Here is a 12,974-nt window from a genome sequence, read left to right as displayed (position 1 = left end):
TAATAAAATTCAGTGGAGGGCAATCTAAATAAGTCATTAGAACTCCTAGTAATTAAAGTGAAGATGCACTGATTTCTCTCCTTCCGCCCCATGTATCCAACTTCACAAAATGTCTTGCCCACTGAAAGCCCTTAGTGATTCCAGGGTGCCTGGGTGGCTCAGTCAGTCGTGCATCTGACTCTTGATTTCAGGTCAGGTCATGGTGTCAGGGTGTCAGGATCAAGCCCTGCGTGGGGCTCTGCACTCAGTGTGGAGTCTCCTTCAGATTCTTCCTCCCTTTCCCTCTGCCCATCCCCACTTGCACTCTCTTTCTCTATATCTAAAATGAATAAATAAAATCTTAAAAATAAAAAAGGCTTTAGAGATTCCAATGTGAGCATATATCTTTATCTGTGCTTATATTGCTGCCTAGGTTCTGAAGTAGATATTCGAATAGGAATCCACATGGCAGGTCAGTTTATTCTTCTTCTTTCATAAGTCAAAGTACCATAAAGATGATCATTATATCATCTTCAATGCAGAGAAGACAGCCTCATATAGAAAACAAATATACCATGATTTATGACTTTCCACAATTATCTGCAATGTATTTCTTGAACATAGATATCTATGCTAATACCATGTTTAAATCTCTAGCTAGGTAGAGGCAAATTCAGAAGTAATAGATTTTGGCAGCAAGAAATTCCTTCTCTTTGCAAAAAAAATAAAATAAAATACATGAGAAGAAACCTATTAATTTTGAAAGAGATAGGAACATGGGCAAAATGATTCTTGAGACTTCTGTCTGAAACTAAATCATATAAAAAGATCTTTAATGGTACAAACCTCCAGTTATAAGATTAACAAGTTCTGGGTATCTAACATAGGGTTTGGTGATTACAGCTAATAATATTGTATTGTATACTTAAAAGTTGCTAAGAGAGTAGATCTTACAGGTTCTCACCACAAAAAAGAAATGGTAATTTCTTGGGAAATAATGGGAGGGACAGGCTAAGGATGATAATCATTTTCCAATGTGTAAGTATATCGAATCAACACACTGTATCCTTTAAACTTATACAATGTTATATGTCATTCATATCTTGATAAAGCTGGGGAAAAGAAGGGATCCTTACCTGCTTCCCTGGTTCATAAATATTTTCTATCATTTAACTTTTCTTATCAATGAAAGAAGTTTATAATATAGTATCTGAACATTTGAAAAAGCATTTTAGGGTTATTCCTTCCTTTTAGCTAAATGTTGATTTCTTCCTAAAGAGAAACTTGTATTACTGATTTTGTGTTTTTCTTTCTCAGGAGCTTATATTAATTACTTTTCTGTATTTCATACAGCATCTCACATTGTATGCGGTTCATCCAAAATACATGGCATATGCTATTTTCCTTTTCTTTCCTGATTCCTTTCTTTTAAACTCCAGCTCTAGTATTTGGGCATATCTTAAGGCTCCTCCTTGGCTTTCATCTATCATTTACATATACCCTTTGTGATTTATCAATAGTGGTATTGATAAATATTAAATTTATACAGATAATTTAACCGTATTTTTTCATTTTTTAAGTATAAATGTTTTTATTTTATTTTAATTTTTTTCCATTTTATTTTCTTTCTTTTCAGTGTTCCAAAATTCATTGTTTATACACCACACCAAGTGCTCCATGCAATATGTGGCCTAACCACATTTTAATATGTTATTTTTCACATTATAAAAAAAGCATATTCCCAGTATCTCATATGTGCCAAATACTGATAATAAGATTAAAAATGTCTTCTTGAATTTCTCAAAGTCACCTCAAATCATTAGGTTACCTTTCCTTCTAAACCAGGTTTTCCTGTTAGTTCCAAATTTCTGTCAAAGGCAGGATCATTTTCCTAGAAATGTCTCAGAAGAAATACAGTATCATCTTACAATAATTTTGTACAAACTTCACTTAAAATCAATCACTATGTTTTCTCTACTGTTACTTAATAATGACTTTTTAATCACCATATTATTGTCCTAGCTCATATTTGGCTTCTCAGCACTTCCATCACCAATGGAACCAATCTCCAATATTAAATTCCTTCTGTTAGAAACAGTCAACAAAACGAAAAGACAACCTATGGAATAGGAGATATTTGCAAATGAAATTACAGATAAAGGGCTGATATCCAAGATCTATAAAAAAAACTCCTCAAACTCAACACCCAAAAAACAAATAATCCAGTCAAGAAATGGGCAGAAGACATGAACAGACACTTCTCCAAAGAAGACATACAAATGGCTAACAGATACATGAAAAAATGTTGATCATTACTAGCCATCAGAGAAATACAAATCAAAACCATAATAAGATACCACCTTACACAAGTTGGAATGGCAAAAATTAATAAGACAGGAAACAATAAATGTTGGTGAGGATGTGGAGAAAAGGGAACCCTTTAACACTATTGGTGGGCATGCAAGCTGGTACAGCCACTTTGGAAAACAGTATGGAGGTTCGTCAAGACATTAAAAACAGAGCTACCCTATGACCCAACAATTGCACTACTGGGTATTTACCACAAAGATACAGATGTAGGGAAAAGAAGGGCCACATGCACTGCAATGTTCATAGCAGCAATGTCCACAATAGGCAAACTGTGGAAGGAGCCAAGATTACCTCCAACAGATAAATGGATAAAGAAGTTGTGGTACATGTACACAATGGAATATTATTCAGCCATCAGAAAGGATAAATACCTACACTTTGCATTGACATGAATGGATTGGGAGGGGAATATGCTAAGTGAAATAAGTCAAGCAGAGAAAGACAATTATCATATGGTTTCACTCATATGTGGAACCCAAGGAATAGCATAGTGGACCACACGGGAAGGGAGGAAAAACCGAATGGGAAGAAATCAGAGAGGGAGCCAAAACACGAGAGACTCTTGACTCTGGGAAATAAACTGAGGGTCACAGAGGGAGGAGGTAACCAGGTGATGGCTATTTAGGAGGGCATGTTTTGTGAAGAGTACTGGGTGTTATACCAATATACCAATATACTAATGAATCGCTGAACACTACACCAAAAACTAATAATGTACTATATGTTGGCTAATTGAACACTTAAAAAAAGAAAAAGAAAGTAGTATCTTGAAGTGGCTGGGTGGCCCAGGTCACGAGTTCTGGATCCTGGGATCAAGCCCCTTGTAGAGATTGGTGCTCAGTGGAGAGTCTGCTTCTCCTTCTCCCTCTACCTCTCCCCCACTCATGTGCTCTCTCTTCCATGCTCTCTCTCTCTCTCTCTCTTTCAAATAAATAAAAACATCTTAAAAAAAAGAAATATCTTAAGTGTTTTCCATCATTGTCGGGGGACAAAGGAAGTATGGTGAAGCAGAATAATGAAGTAGGGTCTGTTTTCCCGATTACTTTCCTGATGAATCTTTTTCTGTAATTCAGTCTTTTGAAAAAGTTCACCCACAAACATCTCATCTTCACAAAATGAAAATGCATTTTCATTTTCTCGTTATAAAACTAATGTACACTTTCAAAAATTCCAAACAGTACGTAAAGTAGGAAGTGAACAAAAAGAGAAAGAGAGAGAACTTTGAATTAAAAATCAAACACCCTAGGGCACCTGGGTGGCCCAGTGGGTTAAAGCCTCTGCCTTTGGCTCAGGTCATGATCCCAGGGTCTTGGGATCGAGCCCCAAGTCAGTCTCTCTACTCAGAGGAGAGCCTGATTCCACCCCCCCCCCAACTGCCTCTCTGCCTGCTTGTGATCTTTATCTGTCAAATAAATAAATTTAGAAAAAAAATTAAACACCCTATGGGAGAGACAGTAACTTGACAACAATGGCTAGATACCTAAGGCTCCATCTGACAGAGACATGCTGAAACAATGGTTGGAGAGCTGCTGGAAAGGATGGAGGACTACAGGCATAAAAGTGAACACCAGCAACAGAGGAGGGAAGACCTCAATGTGGCCTTCTTATTTCACAATTGTCTTCAGAATGTTTGTCTTCTTCGTCTAGACTACTGAAGAAAATGTTCCCTGATCATGTGCCAGACTACTTCTCTCTGCTTTTCGTCCTTTACTGGGAAAAAGAAGTGCCATCACAGAGCACACATCAAAGTTCTGTGATGGACCTGCACCATATGATTGAGTCTTTGTGATTACCACAAAGGAAACTGATTGAAAACATCAATATCTCTAAATAACTCTTACTGTGAGAAAGCTTATTCCCACTCAGCATGTGGAAAATGTGAACCTTTTAAACATTTTCTCAAATAATGCCCTTAATTTCCTACAGAGAATGAGCAACAACAAAGAAGGTTTTATCATTATCAGGAAAAATAAAAGCTATTTCATCTACTAGAAAATGGAAATCTTTGCCAGGCACTGTAACATGCAGAATTTAATTGAATTGTAATTCTACATATGTACCTTTTTAGTGAATTAATGATAGTTCAGTTGTAATAATGTAGACACTTAGTCATCATTTCCATTGAACATATAACAGACATCATTAATTTTGTTTGAAGCAATCCTTAATTTGAGATTATCCTACTTACTGGTATTTATTTCTTAGTGCAATTTGTATATTGAAATGTCTGAAAACTGTAAATTTAAAAACTAAACTTTCAAAAATCATGATACTTTTTTTTTCTCTTTGGTAAGAAAGAGATTTCCACCAGACATTCCCACCAGACATTCTCTTTTAACAAGACAGACATATATACCATGGCTCAAAAAGCTAATGATTTTAACCAAAGTTTTATGTGTTTAATCTAGTTGTCTATGTTGTGGAGAGCTGAAGCCATGGGAGGGATTGGGGTGGACATGTAATAGATACAGGGCTTTAGAATGAGATTTGGATATAGAATCTAGAGATCTGGGTTGTTTCCAAAGTCCAATCTATTCCTGGTCTGTTAAGTTACAGAAGTCACTTAAAAGTTTTTAGACTCACTCCCCTACATTCCCTTAAATGATTGTGATAAAACAGTCTATCTGTCTGACTCAGTAGGAAGTGTCATTTGAATCAACAAGGACTAGCCTCTAGCAGATAAGAAGAGCAAAAGCATAGGTTAGGCCCAGGAAAAGGAATAAAGAACTTTGTCAGTGTCAAAGGGCTATGCCAATGTGAGTTATTGTGAGGAGGCAGCAATGACTTGGCCACGTTTGCCAAAGACGTTGAGTTGAGATGGCAGACAAAAGGGATTAGCTCCTCAGACCTTCAAATTGCTACGGCCCATTCCTTTTCCAAGTTGTGCCCCCTACAATCAGACCCTGATGTGAGAATTCTTGTGCAAGTAATTTAGTGAGGGAGTGTGCTCAGGTAAAACCTGTGAGGGATACAGGATACAAGGAACGTGGGCAAACATGAGGATACAGCTAAAGTCCACAGCTGGGGTCAATAGTCCCCAGGTGAGCTCTGGAGCATGAAGCGTAATACAATGTCCTTTTGTCCTCCAGAATCAATCATGAGCTATAGACTATCCTTTGTGGTGACAGGGTCATTTTCCAGGCCAAGTGGCAATTCTCAGGAGGAATCAGATGGACTCTGAGCTGTTAGCAACCAGTACTCAACAGTGTCTGGGACAGGAGTGTACCAGCCAGAGAAGGAGAATTGAGCAAGACACCAAGCATGTCTGTAATTTTCAACCCCCAAAACAGAAGAGTTTCAGGGCTATACCAACTATTCCAGAAAATGATGTAAACCTTCTCATGTCAACATAATATCTGAATAGGGTCTATTCCTTTGACTGTGCAATTTCTTACATTTGAAACTTCTGAAAATAGAGTCAAACTAATTTAACGTTGCTTGGAAAAAATGTGCACTTTTTGCTATCTCTAGATTCCCTCTAAAATTAAGTTACATAAATGTCAACTCTGTGGAGTTTTTCTTGAACGATTCCAAGAAGAATATGAGGGAAAAGACTCAAGCCAAAGCAAATAAGATTAAGTTTAGATATCTGGAAGACAAAGAGTATTAAACTCCAGGGCCTACTCACTCTGATAAGAACTGTTGTGAAGTTACTTTTATTGGAGTTTTTGGAAAATAAAAAATGTTTACACTTTAAAGATAACAAGCTTAATTACCTTTTAATTCCATTCTCCATTTATGTCTCTGTGGATGAGAGTGTTAAGGAATCAAATTTAAGCCTCACAGAAGGTCCTGTGTGTGTTTAACTGTGTAAGAAAGTAAAACATAGTAGAACAAACACTGAATCGGATGCCAGGTTATGGCTCTCTACTAAATTAACTGGCCTTCTGACATAATTTTAACTTCTCCATAATCAGTCTTCTTCTAATGTAAGGTGATGAGGATGAACAATACAGTCTTTCTGGTTCTTTCAGTAGTCTATGATTTTATTTATTTAATAAAAATAAGATATTAGAAAAATACATGTATTGGAGTTGGCCACTTTGGATACAACAGAGACTTATTTTTTTCTAGGTTATTAATGTCTTATTTTATCATTTTTTTAGTTAACAACTCATCTTTTCTGGGGCACCTGGGTGGGTCAATGGGTTAAGCCTCTGCCTTTGGTTCAGGTCCTGATCTAGGAGTCCTGGGATCAAGCCCCGCATCAGGCTCTCTGCTTAGCAGGGAGCCTGCTTCCCCCCTCTCTCTCTGCCTGCCTCTCTGTCTACTTGTGATTTCTCTCTCTGTCAAAATAAATAAATAAAATCTTTTTAAAAAACCTCATCTTTTCCTCACTCATTTGAAATGTGATGATAAATATATAATACATATTTATAATTTTATCAATTTCTGGCTCTTCTATTATTTATCAGTTAATTCATTCATTTACCAAAGAACTATTTTTCAAGCACCTAGTATGCATCGGTCATTGCACTGAATACTGATTTATCTGTCAGTTATTGTAGCAGTATTAGTTCTTTAACGATTGCAGAGCACATTTAAATGGAAGAACATTTCCCTTAATTATATTTCATTTTCAATATTTTACCAGCTCATGTCATCTACTTATTACTCCAAATCAAAAATAATTTTGTCAATTTCCAAAATTCTATTTGAAGTTTTATTTGGGTCTCAAGCAGTGTTCTTAATTTCCTAAGAGAGTCAAACAAATTAGTCATTCTCATCTCTTCAAAGTAGAGACTATTTGTGGGTATCTTAGGATATATTTTCATTTTTGCTTACATTAGGAAGGATGTAATATACATCTGGAGTCCTTTTGCCCATTTTTTCAAAATTGTACGGTGTCTAGCTATACAACACTAGTATAAGGTTGTAACAATTCCTGAGTTAACCATTTAAAATAGGCCTCATTCTTTGCTACTAATTCATTTGTTTTCACTTCAAGATGACTGAGTAAGGTTTAGGTAAATATATATTTACTTGGCCATATTTCCTGGGAATTCATTTGCGTTCTGAGAAAGGTACTTATAATGCAGGCTTAGGCAGTCTATAAGAAATGTATTTTCCCTTCTTCCTGGGCCCCATCTAGACTACCTTTCACAGTCTTCCCTTCAAGTAACTAACAGAGTCAGGCCAGTGGAACGTGAACACGAGTGATGGAGGCAAATTTTAGGCTACAGCATTTAAGGAGTATTACCTACTTTCCACTTTCTTACCCATTCTGCTGTCCCAGAATGTAAGTTATGACAATGCCCTAGGTAAGCTGTACTATGAAAGGAACACTGAATCACCACAGTAAGACCCAATTATCTATTCTTTCATGGGGAAAAAAAGTAATAAACTTCTATAGGGTGTGAGTCTTTATGCATCAGGCCAATTTTCTTTTTAAAATCACAGAGAAGCCTGCCTTAATAATACCACTTTTTTTTTTTTAAGATTTTATTTATTTATTTGACAGAGAGAAATCACAAGTAGATGGAGAGGCAGGCAGAGAGAGAGAGAGGGAAGCAGGCTCCCTGCTAAGCAGAGAGCCCGATGTGGGACTTGATCCCAGGACCCTGAGATCATGACCTGAGCCGAAGGCAGCGGCTTAACCCACTGAGCCACCCAGGCGCCCCAATAATACCACTTTCTAATTCTCTTACCTTGTGTAACTCATGATACCTAGTAACTAGTGGTTAGTATTACAAATAAAATGTATTTAAAAATCTATAGATAAATTAGCTAGCATTCAAAACTCCATGAACAGTCTTCTTTCCACACTAAGAATCATGATATAATGTGCTGTCTTAGATTGGCTTAAATGGAATCAGACTCTGGGATGGGGAGTTATGTACAGAAGGCGTATCGGGAGGGAACACCTGTGAGGAAGTGAGAGAGGCAGGGTTGAGTATAGAGAGAAGTCGACCCACAGTGTGGCAGCAAGAGAAGCCTTAGTCTAGGTCCCATGAGGACTGTTGGAGCTGGAGTGGCCCTTTGGTGTTATCCCAAATTGACGCATGGGAGGTGCTAGCCATGCTCCCTGGGAAGGGTTATAACCTTGGGGAAGATAGTTTTGTGGGGCCTAGGATATGTCCTAGCAAGAGAAAAAGCTAAGATCTGTCAGTATCTGCTATTCCTAGCAGTTACTGCATTGACATTTGAAAACAGGATGAGGGGAAGAGAGGAGAAAGCAAGGATGTCTTCGACCCCATAGTATTCTGTACATGGAGGCATGTAAATTATAATTTATTGCATTATTCTTTTAAAAAATCCAAATCTAGCAGTTTAATAAAAAGTTTGAAGGGGTGCCTGGCTGGCTCAGTTGGTAGAGGCTGTGCCTCTTCATCCTGGAGTCATGACGTTGAGCCCCACACTGGACACAGATTATTCAGAGGAAAAAAAGAAATAAAACTAGTACATGAGTAAATAAGACTTTCCTGCTAGAGGGGATTTGATTACATAAATGTTCTCCTGTGTATGGTGTATGCATTGCAGGGTCTGAGCGATATCCATGGGCCATTGAGAAAGAAAACATGAATGTGTGTGCACAAAATACTTTTATATAGGTATTACATAAATAATTGATAAAGACTATGAAAACAGTCAGATAAAATAGGCAAGTAGTGCATGAATATCATTTATAAATATTTAACTCACTATACTACCTCACATAAAGACTCTAAGATGAAATCACTCATAACATTACCATTTTATGTAACACTAGTTAAGAAAAATACACTGTCGGAAAAAATCCTTTTTAAAAAGTCTTTTTAAAAGCTTTTTAAAAAGTCCAGAATAACACGTACCTTTGTTTCAACAGATGCTTGTCACTTGGAACTTCTTTAACCTACTCTAAGGTATTTGTATCTTTGGGGCTGTTACCAGTTGCATTACTTGGTTTTTTATAAGAACTTTAAAAGATAATAATAACACAAGTTTATTTGTTTGGGGATATCTATCTTTGGATGTGTAATAGATTTTGTTTCTTTGCAAGAAAATGTGGAGTGGAAGTCATTTTTCCAAAGACAACTGTTGGTTTCACTTTTACTGGATTTGAGCTATGCCACCCCACTCTCACACCTCGCTGATTGCACAGTGTTTTTTCCTTTCAATGTCCAATTATAGGATAATCATTCTGAAGACTTTTAGATGACAGTTCAAATCAGAATGCACAGAACCATCAAGGCACATAACTTGAGATCATGACACACGAGGAGCTGTCTCTTTATAGTTGTGGAATGCATTCTGTTTCGGAAATACTCAAAAGTTTAAACAAGTACATTATAGAATTGACAAAATATATAGTGTATTACGGTTGTATGCTAATTTTTTATTAACTAATAAACATGCACAATAAAATTCTTGTAGTGCTGTGACTTATATTGACAGAGGATTATATTATGAAAATGTGTAACAAATGGTTTTGTTCAATAATAAATTTCTCCAGATCACTTAAAGGATTTTTAAAAATAACCGAATATGATATAAAATAAGGCAGACTTAACTAATGTAGATCCCTGAAGTTATTAAATGCCATTTTCCAGAGAATGCCATATATCTTCTTGGGTTTGAACAGCTGTGACAGACCATTTCATTATGGCTTGCCTTCATAAGCTTCTCTATCCATTTTTTCCTAAAACTTACCGGGCAAAACATAGCCATCCCTTCTTCTGCTACCTGTTTCGCTTTTTTATTTGTTCTGTCCCTCATAGATTCTTGATATCCAATTACATACAAATTTAAAAGAATGATATTGCCAACTTAAAGATATCACTATTATATGAGACTTAGAACCTAGTAGCCAAACTTCATTTATGTCGATAGGTTAACATAGTTCTCTCTACTTTTTTTTTTTTTTTTTTTTTGTCCTTTTGTTGCTGGCCTAATTTTAAAAGAAAACACACACAAAATTAAAGAAGTATGTATAAATCAGAAGAAAGTCTTAGGTTTCAATACCTGTAAGCTATGAAACAAAAAATTAACGCCTGGGTGGCTCAGCGTAGGCCTCTGCCTTCGGCTTGGGTCGTGATCTCAGGGTCCTGGGATCAAGGCCCGCGTCGGGCTCTCTGCTCAGCGGGAAGCCCGCTTCCTCCCTCTCTCTCTGCCTGCCTCTCTGCCTACTTGTGACCTCTGTCAAATAAATTAAATAAATCTAAAAAAGAAAAAAAAAAAAAAAAGAGTGGCCTGAAAAATAAACTTTCTTATTGTGCTTATTGTTAAATATATTAAATAAAAGTATACATAACTATAACAGAAATTTCTTAGAGAAGATGAAAGTTATTCTTTAACTCAAAATTCACTCAAAGAAAACATGTTACCGGGACGCCTGGGTGGCTCAGTGGGTTAAGCAGCTGCCTTCGGCTCAGGTCATGATCCCAGCGTCCTGGGATCGAGTCCCACATCGGGCTTCTTGCTCGGCCGGGAGCCTGCTTCTCCCTCTGTCTCTGTCTGCCATTCTGTCTGCCTGTGCTCGCTCGCTCTCCCTCTCTCTCTCTGACAAATAAAATCTTTAAAATAAAAAAAGAAAATGTGTTACCTAAGTATCAAGTGGGGCCAGTTTTCTCCTCAGAATTTTTAAACTAGTCCCAAAGCATGTGGGGAACCCTCTTTTCCATCATTTGCTCACCCTGACGATGAAATAAACAACATTGCTTTTCAGCTCGACTGGCACCTTCAACACTGGGCTCAGAAATTGTAATTAAAAACAATTTAGAAGACTGATCTCACAGTTTACTCATGGGAACAAGCACATCTTGTTCCAATCGCATTCCTGTAAAAAAGCCTCCCACACTACCGCTGAGAAATTTTCAAAGGTCATGATTAAAGTTGAGCTCCTACCTTGTTTTGCATGTGGTTCTATATGACCAAGCCACCAAGCATATGACTAAATTCTATTCCCAGCCTCATTTCACGGGGACAGGTCCATGTCAACCTCTGAACTCCAGAGCAGATTTTGGACTCTCTTTGAAAAAGTTCTGCCAATATTAAACAATAATAAATACAGACTCTTAACCTGAGTACATGGCTTGGCAATCTAATCTTCCAGCTGCATGACTATTAAGCTCATCCAAACATATGTCACTTGCTGTTTTGATGCTATCAATAATAATATAATGATTTCAAACATGGTGTAGAGTAAAAGCATACCAAGAGTTAGTCAGCAATCTCAAAAGAAATAGACTAAGTGGAGGTAGATTGATTGTTTAAAAAAAAAAAAAAGAAAGAAAGAAAAACAAAATCATACCGAACAGAAAAGGCAAAAGCAGCAGGATTAAACACTTATTACCACAATTCTAAGAATCAGTAAACAGAGGCAAATACTGCGTACATAAAAGTGTATGGACTTAAATGCACAAAATGTTCATGTCTTCATTTTTTTCTCTGTGTTTTTTTCAGCTTTACTGACTTCAGCTTTACTAGAACTGACAAATGAAATTGTAATAAAATATGTACCATGATGATTTGATATACATATACACTGTGAAAAGATACTGACCATTGAGTTGGTGAACACAACTATCACCTCATTTTGTGTGTGTGAGAGAGCATTTAAGTTCTACTCTCTTAGCAAGTTTCAATTTTACATTATCAATTATACTCACCATGCTATATATTAGATTCTCAGCCCCTAGTCATTTTATAGTGGAAAGTTGATACCTTTTATTTAAATAGCCTCTCTCTATTTTCCTTAATCCCAGTCCCTGGTAATCATCATTGTACGTTCTGCTTCTATTAATTCAACTTTTTTTTTCTTTTTAAGATTGCAGCTATAAATGATACTATGCAGTATTTGTCTTTTTCTAGCTGGCTTAATGCACTTAGCCTGATGCCCTCCAGGTTCATTTATGTTGTCACAAATGGTAAAGTTTCCTTCATTTTTAAGGCTGAATTATATTCAATTGTATATAGATATACCAGATTACACTTGTCCATTCATCTATCAACATTTGCATTAGCTCCAGACGGTGACTATTGAGAATAATGCTATTGTGAACATGGAAGTACAGATACATCTTTAAGACAGTAATTTTGTTTCCTTTTAATATATACCCAGAAGTGGAATTGCTGGATGTTATGGTAGTTCTATTTTAATTTCTCCAGGAACCTTCCCATTATATTCCATAGCAACTATGCCAGTATACATTTCCACCAACACTGTACAGAGTTCCCTTTTCTCCATGCCCTCAAAAGCACTTATCTCTTATCTTTTTAATAAAAGACATCCTAAAGGTAAGAGGTGATAACACATTGTTGTTTTAATTTGCATTTCCCTAATATTAGTGATGTTGAGCATCTTTTCATTTACCTATTGGCCATTTGTATGTCTTTATTTGTGTGAATTCCTTGCATATTTTGTATATTAACCATTTGTCATATATGTGGTTTGTAAATATTTTCTCCCATTCCATCAAATGCCTGCTCATTTTGTTGATGGTTTAATTTGCTCTGCAGAAGGTTTTTAGTTTGAGGTAGTTCCACTGTTTGATTTTTGTTTTTATTGCCTTTGATTTTGGGGTCAAATCCAAACAAACATGGCCAAGACATCAAGGAGCTTACCCCCAATGTCTTCCTCTATGACTTTTATGGCTTCAGATCTAACATTCAAGTCTTTAATCCATTTTAGTTGATATTTGTATGTA

The sequence above is a fragment of the Mustela lutreola genome, chromosome 9, assembly GCF_030435805.1.
Source record: "Mustela lutreola isolate mMusLut2 chromosome 9, mMusLut2.pri, whole genome shotgun sequence".
Taxonomy (NCBI): domain Eukaryota; kingdom Metazoa; phylum Chordata; class Mammalia; order Carnivora; family Mustelidae; genus Mustela; species Mustela lutreola.
This window is presented reverse-complemented; position numbering follows the sequence as displayed.